We start from the raw sequence: 12,492 nt of genomic DNA, 5'->3' as shown, positions 1-12,492 counted from the left end.
GGTACCGCCACTTGTTTTGATAAGCGTGTGAGCGCCTTATCCACCTTAAGGGGTGTTTCCCAATGCGCCCTAACTTCTGGCGGGAAAGGGTATACCGCCCATAATTTTCTATCGGGGGGAACCCACGCATCATCACACACTTTATTTAATTTATCTGATTCAGGAAAAACTATGGTAGTTTTTTCACATCCCACATAATACCCTCTTTTGTGGTACTTGTAGTATCAGAAATACGTAACACCTCCTTCATTGCCTTTAACGTGTGGCCCTAATAAGGAATACGTTTGTTTATTCACCGTCGACACTGGATTCAGTGTCCCTGTCTGTGTCTGTGTCGACCGACTAAAGTAAACGGGCGTTTTAAAACCCTTGACGGTGTTTTTGAGACGTCTGGACCGTACTAATTGTTTGTCGGCCGTCTCATGTCGTCAACCGACCTTGCAGCGTGTTGACATTATCACGTAATTTCCTAAATAAGCCATCCATTCCGGTGTCGACTCCCTAGAGAGTGACATCACCATTACAGGCAATTGCTCCGCCTCCTCACCAACATCGTCCTCCTACCTGTCGACACACACGTACCGACACACAGCACACACACAGGGAATGCTCTGATAGAGGACAGGACCCACTAGCCCTTTGGAGAGACAGAGGGAGAGTTTGCCAGCACACACCAAAAACGCTATAATTATATAGGGACAACCTTATATAAGTGTTTTCCCTTATAGCATCTTAATATATATATATAAGCATATCGCCAAATTAGTGCCCCCCCTCTCTGTTTTAACCCTGTTTCTGTAGTGCAGTGCAGGGGAGAGCCTGGGAGCCTTCCCTCCAGCCTTTCTGTGAGGGAAAATGGCGCTGTGTGCTGAGGAGATAGGCCCCGCCCCTTTTTCGGCGGCCTCGTCTCCCGCTCTTAACGGATTCTGGCAGGGGTTAAATATCTCCATATAGCCTCCGGAGGCTATATGTGAGGTATTTTTAGCCAAAATAGGTATTCATTTGCCTCCCAGGGCGCCCCCCTCCCAGCGCCCTGCACCCTCAGTGACTGCCGTGTGAAGTGTGCTGAGAGGAAAATGGCGCACAGCTGCAGTGCTGTGCGCTACCTTTAGAAGACTGAGGAGTCTTCTGCCGCCGATTCTGGACCTCTTCTTACTTCAGCATCTGCAAGGGGGCCGGCGGCAAGGCTCCGGTGACCATCCAGGCTGTACCTGTGATCGTCCCTCTGGAGCTGAAGTCCAGTAGCCAAGAAGCCAATCCATCCTGCACGCAGGTGAGTTCACTTCTTCTCCCCTAAGTCCCTCGTTGCAGTGATCCTGTTGCCAGCAGGACTCACTGTAAAATAAAAAACCTAAGCTAAACTTTCCTAAGCAGCTCTTTAGGAGAGCCACCTAGATTGCACCCTTCTCGGCCGGGCACAAAATCTAACTGGCTTGGAGGAGGGTCATGGGGGGAGGAGCCAGTGCACACCACCTGATCCTAGGGCTTTACTTTTTGTGCCCTGTCTCCTGCGGAGCCGCTGTTCCCCATGGTCCTTTCAGGAACCCCAGCATCCACTAGGACGATAGAGAAATTGTGTTTATAGCTGTACTACTCAGTGTCACTCGGGCAAGATCGTGACGAGACTTCATTAGAATGAAACTGAAAGGGGATTTTGTAATCGGACATCGGCAATGCCAGATTAAGGTCCTCATGGGCCTGAGCTGAAATTTATGAAGGGCATACTGTATGCTGCTGCAAGGGGTGTGACCAGCACTGTGGGGTTGTGGCTACTGGCATGGGGGTGTGACCAGTGCTGTGTTTATATGTGTGTGTGTGTGTGTGTGTGTGTGTGTGTGTGTGTGTGTGTGTGTGTGTGTGTGTGTGTGTGTGTGTGTGTGTGTCTGAAACAAAAAAATCTCAGTGCTTAAATTATTATATTACAATATTTTTTTATTGAAAGGGGAGGAAAAAAGGGGGATGAACAGTAGGAAGAACAGGGTCTAGATGGGAGGAAGATGGGAGAGACAGTGAGAAGAATAGGGGCTAGATGGGAGGAAGCTGGGAGGTATACAGGGGGAAGAACAGTAGGTATACAATAGACAAGCTTGGCAGTGCTGGTAATTTAAGCTATTCAATAATACATGGATAGATAAAAAAGAAATGTAATCTAAATATTGAAAAAAAACACACATTGTATGCATATACAAACACCTATATGGTAAACTGCAATAAGTAATCCTGCCCAACCGTCCATACACAGTAAAAAAGTCCGTTACTATGATGACCTATTTTGCGGAAATCTCGGATCAGCTCCTAGATATGCACTGTCCCTTTATATTATAGCTGCCAATCCACCACTAGAGGGATGTTCTCCAAAAGCAAGTCAGTCGTAAAGTAATGGTGGAGTCCTCATGCAATGCGGTGAACGTACTTGTCCAGTTTTTGCTGAATGTGGGTTTGTGCAGCTTCCTGGTTTGCATTCAAGCACTTTAAAGCAGAGCAGGGGTTAGTTTGGACTTGCCATAGTTGGTATAAGGGTTAATAGGTAGATGCTCCTAACGTGTATCGCTGTATTGGGGTTACAGCTTTCTCAAGGGTGGATCAACCCCTGCTCTGCTTTAAGGTGCATGACTGCAAACCAGGAAGTTTGGTTGGGGGGGGGGGGGGGGGGGTTTGCCTGGTGACGGGGAGGAGGAGGGATTGGGCTGCTGAGGGGGGGGGGGGTTAGCCTGGTGACAGGGAGTAGAGGGGGATTACTTTGGTAAGGGGGTGCAACTGGCAGCATGAAAAATCTTCCCATTATGTCCTCTGTGCGGATGGGTCTGAATTGCGCTTGCTCATTGGAGTTGGTATTCCATTCCCTCTAAAGGTAGGCAAGTGTACCGGAGCAGGCCTCACCCTCACCCCTGCAGACTCCCGCATCACCCATAAGCCACCTTCCCATAGCCATTCTTGAAAGTAGGCGGTCCGGGAAGGCCAATTACTTGATTCCTGCTGAATATGGATATTGAATAGCATGGGGCGGGGCCATGATGATGCAATTGTACATCCATCCCCTGTACCATCCACCCATTATGAGGCCACTGCCATACTTAATGGACAGTTGGTAAGTATGGCCTGGATAGCAGAATAGTGTTTGTCTGCAGTTGTTAGTAATAGGCCAGACAGCAGTGCTGAGGAGCTTGTAGTACCAGCACTGTGTCAATAGTTTTTCTAAAACAGATCTCAACATCTCCTAAAGATGACGATGACAAGAAATACAGGCATCTATCAGCATTTCCACAGGGGTATGAAAACAGTGTACTTACTGTATCATAGCAGCACAGAATAGTACATCATAATGGAGGTAATGTTAAAAAGGTATTATAAAGTATTATATTTTCTAAAACAGATCTCAACATCTCCTATGAATGACGATGACAAGAAATACAGGCAGGTACTCATTCAATGCAGTACCATCAGGGAAGTGTCTAAGTGGCTCCAAATGCATTCTGCAGCAGGACAGCGAACCAAAACATACAGCCAATGTCATTAAGAATTATCTTCAGCGTAAAGAAGAACAAGGAGTCTTGGAATATGGCCCCCACACAGCCCTGATCTCAACATTATCAAGTCTGTCTGTCTGGAATTACATGAAGAGACAGTTGGATTTGAGCAAGTCTACACCCACAGAAGATCTGTAGTTAGTTCTCCAAGATGTTTGAAGCAACCTCCCTGTTGAGTTCCTTCAGAAACTGTGTGCAAGTGTAGCTAGAAGAATTGATGCTGTTTTGAAGGTAAAGGGTGGTCACACCAAATATAGATTTTTTTTTAAGCATTCTTACCTTGCATCATTTTTTCCACATCTGCCTAAAACTTTTTTACAGTAATATATATATATATATATATACATATATATATATATATATAGATAGATAGATAGATAGATAGATAGATAGATAGATAGATAGAAAATGGTAAAGGAAGGAGAGTGTGCTTATGGTGCAAAGCAATTTAATTAATAAAAACATATCAGCACAGGACAAGTCAAATGAATGGCAATGGACTCGTACCCTGATTGCCCACTCTGTGGGCTGTGTATCACATAAAAGGAAAACCACAAGGCAGAGACTGCAACCCACTGCACCTGGATCTGGGACCTCACACCGCGCCGGTTTTAGAAAACCAATCCGTCGGGACACCTGCACTGGGTAGACCAGAGAGAAGTAGCTTGAGTGGCAGAAGAAGCGTCTGGTAAGCCCCGCCTCAACGCGTTTCATAATCACTTCGTCAGGAGGCTATATATATCAGCATTCCCACAGGGGTATAAAAACAGTGTACTTATCATAGCAGCGTAGAATACTACATAATAATGGAGGTGATGCTAAAAAGGTATTATACAGTGTTATATTTATAAAATGCTGTAATAATGATAGAAATCCCACTAGCATGAGTGGACATACTAGACCACATAAGTGTGCATTATTTCTTAATGAACGCACACCTCCCAGTATAACTGCATGCTTGCACTACTTCCAACTGACACCAAAGCCCCATCACAGAGCCACATCATTATCACTCCACATGTGTAAACAATAGCAGGGCATCACCCACATAGACACTGCTCACTGCTCATACAGTAGCTCTGTAACAACAGCACATCAACGCCTCACTGACAGACATAAAAAACTACATTACTCAAAGGACCTGACATCAATCCTCACCAAAGATGACTGGTGCAACATAACGGCGGTGCGTTCCAATATGCGTTCCACCGCCGTTCACACACGCGAATAAGCTACTCTATCTTATTCTACTCTCTTCACTTAATAGTTGGATAGTTTTCCTCTCTCTATCACTGGATAAGATTTATCACTGTATGATCTATAAGTTTAAGCTTAATACACAATAATGCAGGAGCACAGGAATTGAGGTCATAATCAATGGACACTGAAATTACCTCTCTCTGGTATAAATGGAGCCTCCAGACTCATTGTGGTTATCCCCTTGATGAAGTCCAGACACTGACGGACGAAACGCGTTGGGACACTTTGCTGATACTTCCTATATGGGACGCTTTGCTGATATCTCCTATATGGACAGATAAGCTCTATATGTTTTTAACTCTTGGACGTGTGTTATTCAGCCATTCTTATGTTATTTTATTAAATTTATGTCTTTTTTAAAATTTATCCACTGCTGAGGCTGCTAATTGATTCTAAATGGGAATATGCTAGTTCCCTAAAAATGCAGTTTGAAATCAGACAGTGTTATATGATTTGTCTATGAATTGTACACACTATGTTTTGCTGTTTCTTTATTTTCATGTACTGAATTCCAAATGATGGTTGACAGATCAATGTCTACTTAGACCAGATAAGTGATCCAGCCAAATTTATCACCTCATATACTTGCTTTTCACCTTTTCATATATAACTTAAAACACTTTTGGGCGCTCGTGTTCTCCATTTCCTATATCTATTGTATGTGTCTAACAGTTTTCTGTTTCACAAGCTGCCACTCATGTAAAATATGAGGAGTGTTATATTTTAGCTTTAGGTGTATATACGTGTCAATTTAAGCTTAGTACCACGAATAGTACCTCAGCGCCGGTTCCTTTGCTTCTTTACATTCCATTACTAATATTGCTTACCGGCAGCTGGTACACAAGGTTTACTAACAATGTTCAAGAATCGACGTCATGAGAAAAGAAATGACCTTTGCCATCGAATATTTAATGAAGGCACATTGGGTGCTGAGAATAATAGTTCCAATGATAACGATATAGACTCCCTTTTTTGGGAAGCCGAAAGACTACTTACTAAAGAAATTAAAGCATGGTGGGAGATAAAAGGCCTAGAACAATATATAGCTGTAAATAGGATACCTAGGGGCCTAAGACTGAATAAAAGACCAACATTTGGACTGGAAAACCATGAATTTATAACAAACTGGGATGAGATTCTCCACAGTTGTTCGATCAATTTAATGAAACTCATTATTGCAGAGAAAAAGAAAACCTTGGTTAAGAATGAAGAGGATCAACAAGTAAAAGAACAACAACTCACTATACACATGGATAAGGAAGAATTCAAAGCAAACGACTTAACATTAACTAAAAAGCTTGAACGTATAGAAGAAGATATCAGTAATAATAAACAAAATAAATTCTTCAGAGATAAACAAGATTACATCCAGAATAAAATACACAATTGGAGTAGATTCCAAAATAAAAGATATCAACATATTCCTGTATATCAAGACCCAAAAAGGAAGCAATGGAAAACAACACCACATCAAAAGAGGAATTACAGATCAGGCCAAGACCAACAACAGGGACAACGAGGTACAGAGAATGTGAATCCAACACTATCAAGGATTGCTACAAACAACAGATTTTCAGCCTTACAAAGACTCGACTCAAATAGTGACTCAGATTTTTTGTCTCTGGACCCAACCAGAGAAACTCAGTTCTCTACAAGGAAAACTTTCTTCAGGGAACGCTTCAAAGGAAATACCCCGATGAAAAGAGGCCTCCCAGAAGAAGAGGAACCAGGGGCGGGCGTAGGAAGACTAAACAAAAGATGCTACCTTTAATGAAAGACTCTGCTAAACAAGGCATTTTCAAACTATCGAGCCACGTCTTAAACAATTCTGAAGTTTCCTTACTAAGCAAGGGTCTCAAGTTCGCCCCCACAAAACAAATGAATAAATTCGATACTTTCATCGACTTAAATAAATATTCAAGGTCCTTAACCCTCAAGAGACATTTCGCCAAAAAAGAACACAATCTGGAACAACCTGAGGTTTCAAAATCAGGCCTCAAACGAAAATCAAAATTCTACCCACTCGAGTCAAAAGGAAACCACCTCAACGTATTTCAAGAATTAGTGCCAAAGGACATATGTGATATTGAAGTAAAACGACAAGCCCAATCCAATCTCAAGAACAAAGAGAAAGAAGCCCTTAAGAAATTCCAGGAAAATCATAACCTTATCATTAAACAAGCGGATAAGGAAGGAGGTATTGTCCTCCTACGAGACAGAAGCCTACCGCCTTTTGAATGACGAATCGTCATATAAGAGAATCTCACAAGATCCAACAAATTCCTATTTAGAAGAATTAAGAACAATCCTTCTACATTATTTTCATAAGAACATCCTTAATAAGAATGAGTTTCAATACCTGATGATGACACCGGTAATCCAGACTTTTTACTACCTTCCCAAGATACATAAGACCCTTACAAGACCACCAGGAAGACCGATCATATCAGGGATTGATTCCCTAACAAGCCACCTGTCAGAATATATTGACATCTTTCTGCAAAAATATGTGACTACACTACCATCATTCCTGAAGGATACCAGCAGCATAATCAACATTCTTTCTAATATAGAATGGAAAGAGTCCTACACATGGATTACCATAGACGTACAAAGTCTGTACACCTGCATTATCCATGAGAAAGGAATAGAAGCCTGCAGAAGATTTCTAGACAGAGACCAAGAAATGCCCATTCTACATAAAAATGCCAACTGTGACTTTATGAGATTCATACTTAGCCACAATTATTTCATCTTCCAGCTTACTTTTTTCTTGCAAATATGCGGTACCATCATGGGTACAACATTTGCACCCAGTTTTGCTAACCTGCTAATGGGCTCATGGGAAGAGGACTGCATTTACAGCAACAATCCCTATTCGAAACATCTGATTGTATATAAACGTTATATAGATGACATCCTGATCATCTGGGAAGGAGATGATCAGTTATTTAAGGAATTCTTTGCATCACTTGAAATCAATTCATACAATTTATAGTTCACACATGAAATTAATAAAGAAAAGGTCGACTTCCTGGATCTGAGTCCCGGATTACTACCAGTAACCACATCAAAAAGGTAGATACCGGGGGGCGTGGCCTGGAGGCTGACTGAGCAAGCTGCTTTTTCAGTGAGCTCCCAGGGATCTGGGAGTTTTATCAATATCAATTAAAATCAGCACCAACTTTTTCACCCCTACAAAGCTCTATTGGACCCCCCAAGGCAGCGGAGCAGGCAGTGAGTGTGAGCTGCGGAATCGGGGAGCCGGTCTTCTGGCTCCCGCGGATTGCGGCCTACTCGCTGCACGGAAGCCGGGACCTAAATTTTTACACTGTCCCCAGGCCGGGTGGACAGACGGCCCGGGACGTCGGAGGAACACATCCAGATCTTGCCCCTTGCTGGGACTCAGTGCAGCTTCCCGGGCGGTCCTCGCTGGCTGGCGAGGGGGATCCGAGACGCGGCGGGAGCTGAGACGCAGGCTCCGGAGTAAGCGCGGCAGCCATCTTGGAAGACGGAAGACGGGAGGAGAGGCGGCGGTGACCCGGAGGAGATGTCCGGAGGCCCGCGGAGGTGAGCGACTTGAAGCCTGGACCCCAAGGGGGTGGCTGTACCTCTCCCTCCTTGTATACCTCGGCCGTTGCGGTTGAAGACCGCCGGCCCGACCGGGGCCCCCTCTCTCCTACCAATCTGAAAACAAACGGCTCTGTGGGCGCCCCCACATATATCTGGGGCCCGGGATCAGTTGAGCTGAAGCCAGGGGTGCAGTGAGAAAAAGACCCCCCTCTCGATACCGGTTCCAGTGCGGCGGCCATCTTAGGTCTCGGGACCCCCGCAGCAGCGTGCGGGACAGGAGGCCTGGAGACGCCGGATTTGGTGAGCTGCCTCACTGGCCTGACCCTCCTAACCGCAGCCCGCACTCACCATCGGCGGACGACCGCAATAGGGGGCTATAAGTGGGAAGTCGGGGGGGCCATAATACAGCCATACTAGCAGTACCGCCCTGGGACCTGTGTCTGAAGACGTGTTATAAACATCGACCAAGAGTACTAAACGGTCTGTTGAGGTGCATCTGCTGACTGGGCCGCTGGTAGCCGCGCTCTTGGGGTTGGCTCCGTAGTACAGTACATATCTGCACACCTGAAAAGGAGCTGATCTTTACGACTGATATCTCCCGGACTGGGGCGTACATCGCTACTCGATCTGGTGCACTCACCCTGCCCGTGCGGCACTGAGATGTGATTTTCTCGCTACAATGTCCTCCTAATACCTCCCCGCAACCATTTTAGCTAATACATACCTACACCGGGTTGCTATACTGATAGATTGAAGACACCTGGGCTACCCTAATACCGCATCCGTCCAATCTCCGTGAAAACAGAAGCTATGGCTCCGAAGAAGAATAAAGCCTCCAAAACGGTCAATCAAGTCGCCTTTTTCAAACCCTCCTCTTTCCGTAACAAACCCCCAGAAGCTGAAACCCCTGGGGTGGGCCCCTCTCCTCAGTCCAAGCGGTCCTCTCTTTTACCCTCTGAGCCTCCTTCCAGCGACGCATCTCCTGCAATGCGTCTTGAAGACGGTGAAGCTTTAACAATCGGCAGTATGAAGCTTTTGCTACATCAATTTAAGGATGACGTGACATCTGAGTTTAGAGCCATGCTGAAATCCTGCCAGAGCTCCATCGATGACCTGGGTGAGAGAACAAACCAATTGGAAACTAAGATGGGCGAGGTAGTCGGTTCACACAATTCATTGATAGACTCTCATGATACCCTGGAGGGTGAAGTGAATTTCTTGCGTGATAAAGTAGCGGACTTGGAAGATCGCTCGCGTAGGAACAATCTGAAACTCAGAGGGGTCCCCGACTCGATCTCTAACAGTAGTCTCCACGATTACACTATGGAGATCTTCAAAAAACTGTTGCCTACTGCCAGCTCCTCAGATCTTTTGTTGGATCGAGTACATCGAATCCCTAAGGCCCGAGGTGCCCCCGAAGGATCGTCTAAAGATGTTCTGATGAGGGTACACTTCTACCATATAAAAGAATCCTTGCTTAAGGCGGCTCGACCATCCTCCGATACGGCAGAAGCCTTGGGAAAACTTCAACTATATGGGGACTTGTCGCAGTACACTCTCAATAAAAGACGCTCCTTCCAACCGGTTGCTACTATTCTTCGGAAGTCTGGTATCCTTTATAGATGGGGCTTCCCCACTCGCCTGTTGATCTCCAGAGACGGTTCTACCATAGCCGTATCGTCAGCTGACGAGGGCCTGAAGCTCCTTCGTAAATGGAACCTGGGGGGAGACCCCGGGCCCAGTTCTCCTGACCATCGACTTCAGCAGGACTGGTCGACGGTTGAGAAGTAATGGTACACTGATCACACTCACTTGCCATGGGTGCCTTTACCTGGATTGAAGTCCCGGGCCTTGGCAGTCAACTGCAGAGATGGTTACGAGAGAGATTTAAGCCGGCTAATGCCACAGAAATAGTTATACTCTGTTTGCCACTCACTGCATTATAGTAGACATTAATGTATGAGCAGTACAGAATTAATTTGCTGCCTTTTTCCTACTAATTTTCAGCTTGATATTCTCATTGTCACAGTTCTTATATAATTGACTAGCGTTGTATATCTTTGTGGCACTAAACCCTAAGGCTATGGGAATGATAGGCCGTGTGGGTGTATTTACACCGAGATATACAATCGTCGTCTGTTAGGTTGCGGGGAGGTTGGCCACCAACCTCTCTATTCCATTGGGTGGGGCGCTGGATGTTTTGGCGCCTTACTGCGGCCCCATATCTTTATGGGGTCTGTTTCCTTTCTTTTTCTCATAATTCTCTTTTGTCTACCCCAGTCTGTTTCCCCTATGTGTCTTGTCTTCCCCAGGGTTGTGTTCCTAGACGATGGACTCAGCGGTTGATGGCTCCTGTACTGCTCTGTCATGGTCAGGTTAGTCTCACTTAATGTTAAGGGATTAAATTCCCCACAGAAACGTAAACTAGCGCTGTCCTCCTTCTATAAAATGAAGGCAAATGTAGTTGCGGTTCAAGAAACCCACTTCAAAAAATTAGATCCCCCTAGATTTCAAGATAACCGTTTCCCTACTTGCTATATGGCCAATGGCCCTACAAAAAAGGCTGGAGTGGTGATACTTTTTTCTTCGAATTGCACTTTCACCTTAGAGTCCCAAATAGCGGATCCTGAAGGTCGATATCTCATTTTGATAGGGTTACTGGAGAACATTATGGTCACTCTAGTATCATGCTATGCCCCTAATACTGGTCAGCTCACTTTCTGCAGGAAACTTTGTGCTCTGATACAGAAACATACTAAGGGGTCGGTTATGATTTTGGGGGATTTCAACCTAGTGGTCGACCCCCTATTAGACAGATCTAGTTCTACTGGAGTTATTCGGTTGGGAGGTCGAAATGCTCGGGACGGGAGGCCTAGCCTCCGCCAGTTACTTGGGGAATTCGACCTATATGATGCATGGAGGACTAAGCATCCCACAGAGAGGGATTATTCCTTCTACTCACATGTACACAGCACATACTCCAGGATAGACCTTGCTCTGACAAACAAAGAGACTCTGACGGCTATCAGGGAAATCAAAATATTGCCAATGACCTGGTCTGATCATTCCCCGGTACTGGTAGTATGGGAATTGGAGACTGGTGGGATCCCCCCAGGGCCTTGGAGACTGGGGAGGTTCCTGCTCAATAATCCTGATGCCCTTAGCACTATAAGACAATCTATACAAATTTATCTTGACACAAATAAATCAGAAGATACTTCGACCTTTAACAACTGGTGCTCTTTTAAAGCGGTGATTCCAGGCATAGCCATCCAGACTGCTGCCAGACTTAAACGCACCCAACAGGCGGAACGCCTGTCTGCTGATAAGGAGGTTGCCAGACTGGAATCATTACATAAAGCGAACCCGCTCAATAAGACTACCCATAAGCTTTTATTAGCCGCCCGGGAAAAGTGAACATTTTCTCACTTAGGGAGGTGCAGCGCAATATTACTAGATTAAATCAGAGGTTCTATGCACTAGGTAATAAAGCGGGACGCCTTTTGGCTCGGAAGCTACAGTCTAAACGAGCTAGAGCCAGGATACACTATGTCTGTTCTGCGTCGGGATCTAGAGTATCTGACCCCTATGCTATAGCAAACACCTTTGCAGAGTATTACTCCCAGTTATATGACTTAAGGTCTGACCCGTCCACCCCCCAACCCAGAGAGGTTGATATTCAGTCATTCTTGAAAGAAATTTCCCTCCCAACGGTAGACTCCGCGACTAGCCTGTCCCTAAGCGCCCCCTGGACATTAGAAGAACTAGACACAGCTGTCTCTGGTCTCCCGAAGGACAAAGCCCCAGGCCCTGATGGCTTCCCCCCCAATTTCTATAAAGTATATAAGAATGAATTGGCTCCCCTACTGTTGTCTGTTTTCAACGAGGCATCGGACGTGGGAAAGTTTCCCAAAGAAATGCTGGAGGCACAGATAGTTGCCATTCCAAAACCTGGCAAACCCCCCACAGCAGTACAAAATTACCGACCTATAGCCTTGTTGAACACGGACGTTAAGCTCTTTGCAAAATTAATTGCCAACCGTCTTTCCCCTCTACTCCCTTCTCTCATAGCGGCTGACCAGGTGGGCTTTGTCCCGGGCAGACAGGCTCCGGACAACACCCGGAGGGTGTT

Source organism: Pseudophryne corroboree, chromosome 5 (assembly GCF_028390025.1).
Source record: "Pseudophryne corroboree isolate aPseCor3 chromosome 5, aPseCor3.hap2, whole genome shotgun sequence".
NCBI lineage: Eukaryota > Metazoa > Chordata > Amphibia > Anura > Myobatrachidae > Pseudophryne > Pseudophryne corroboree.
This window is presented reverse-complemented; position numbering follows the sequence as displayed.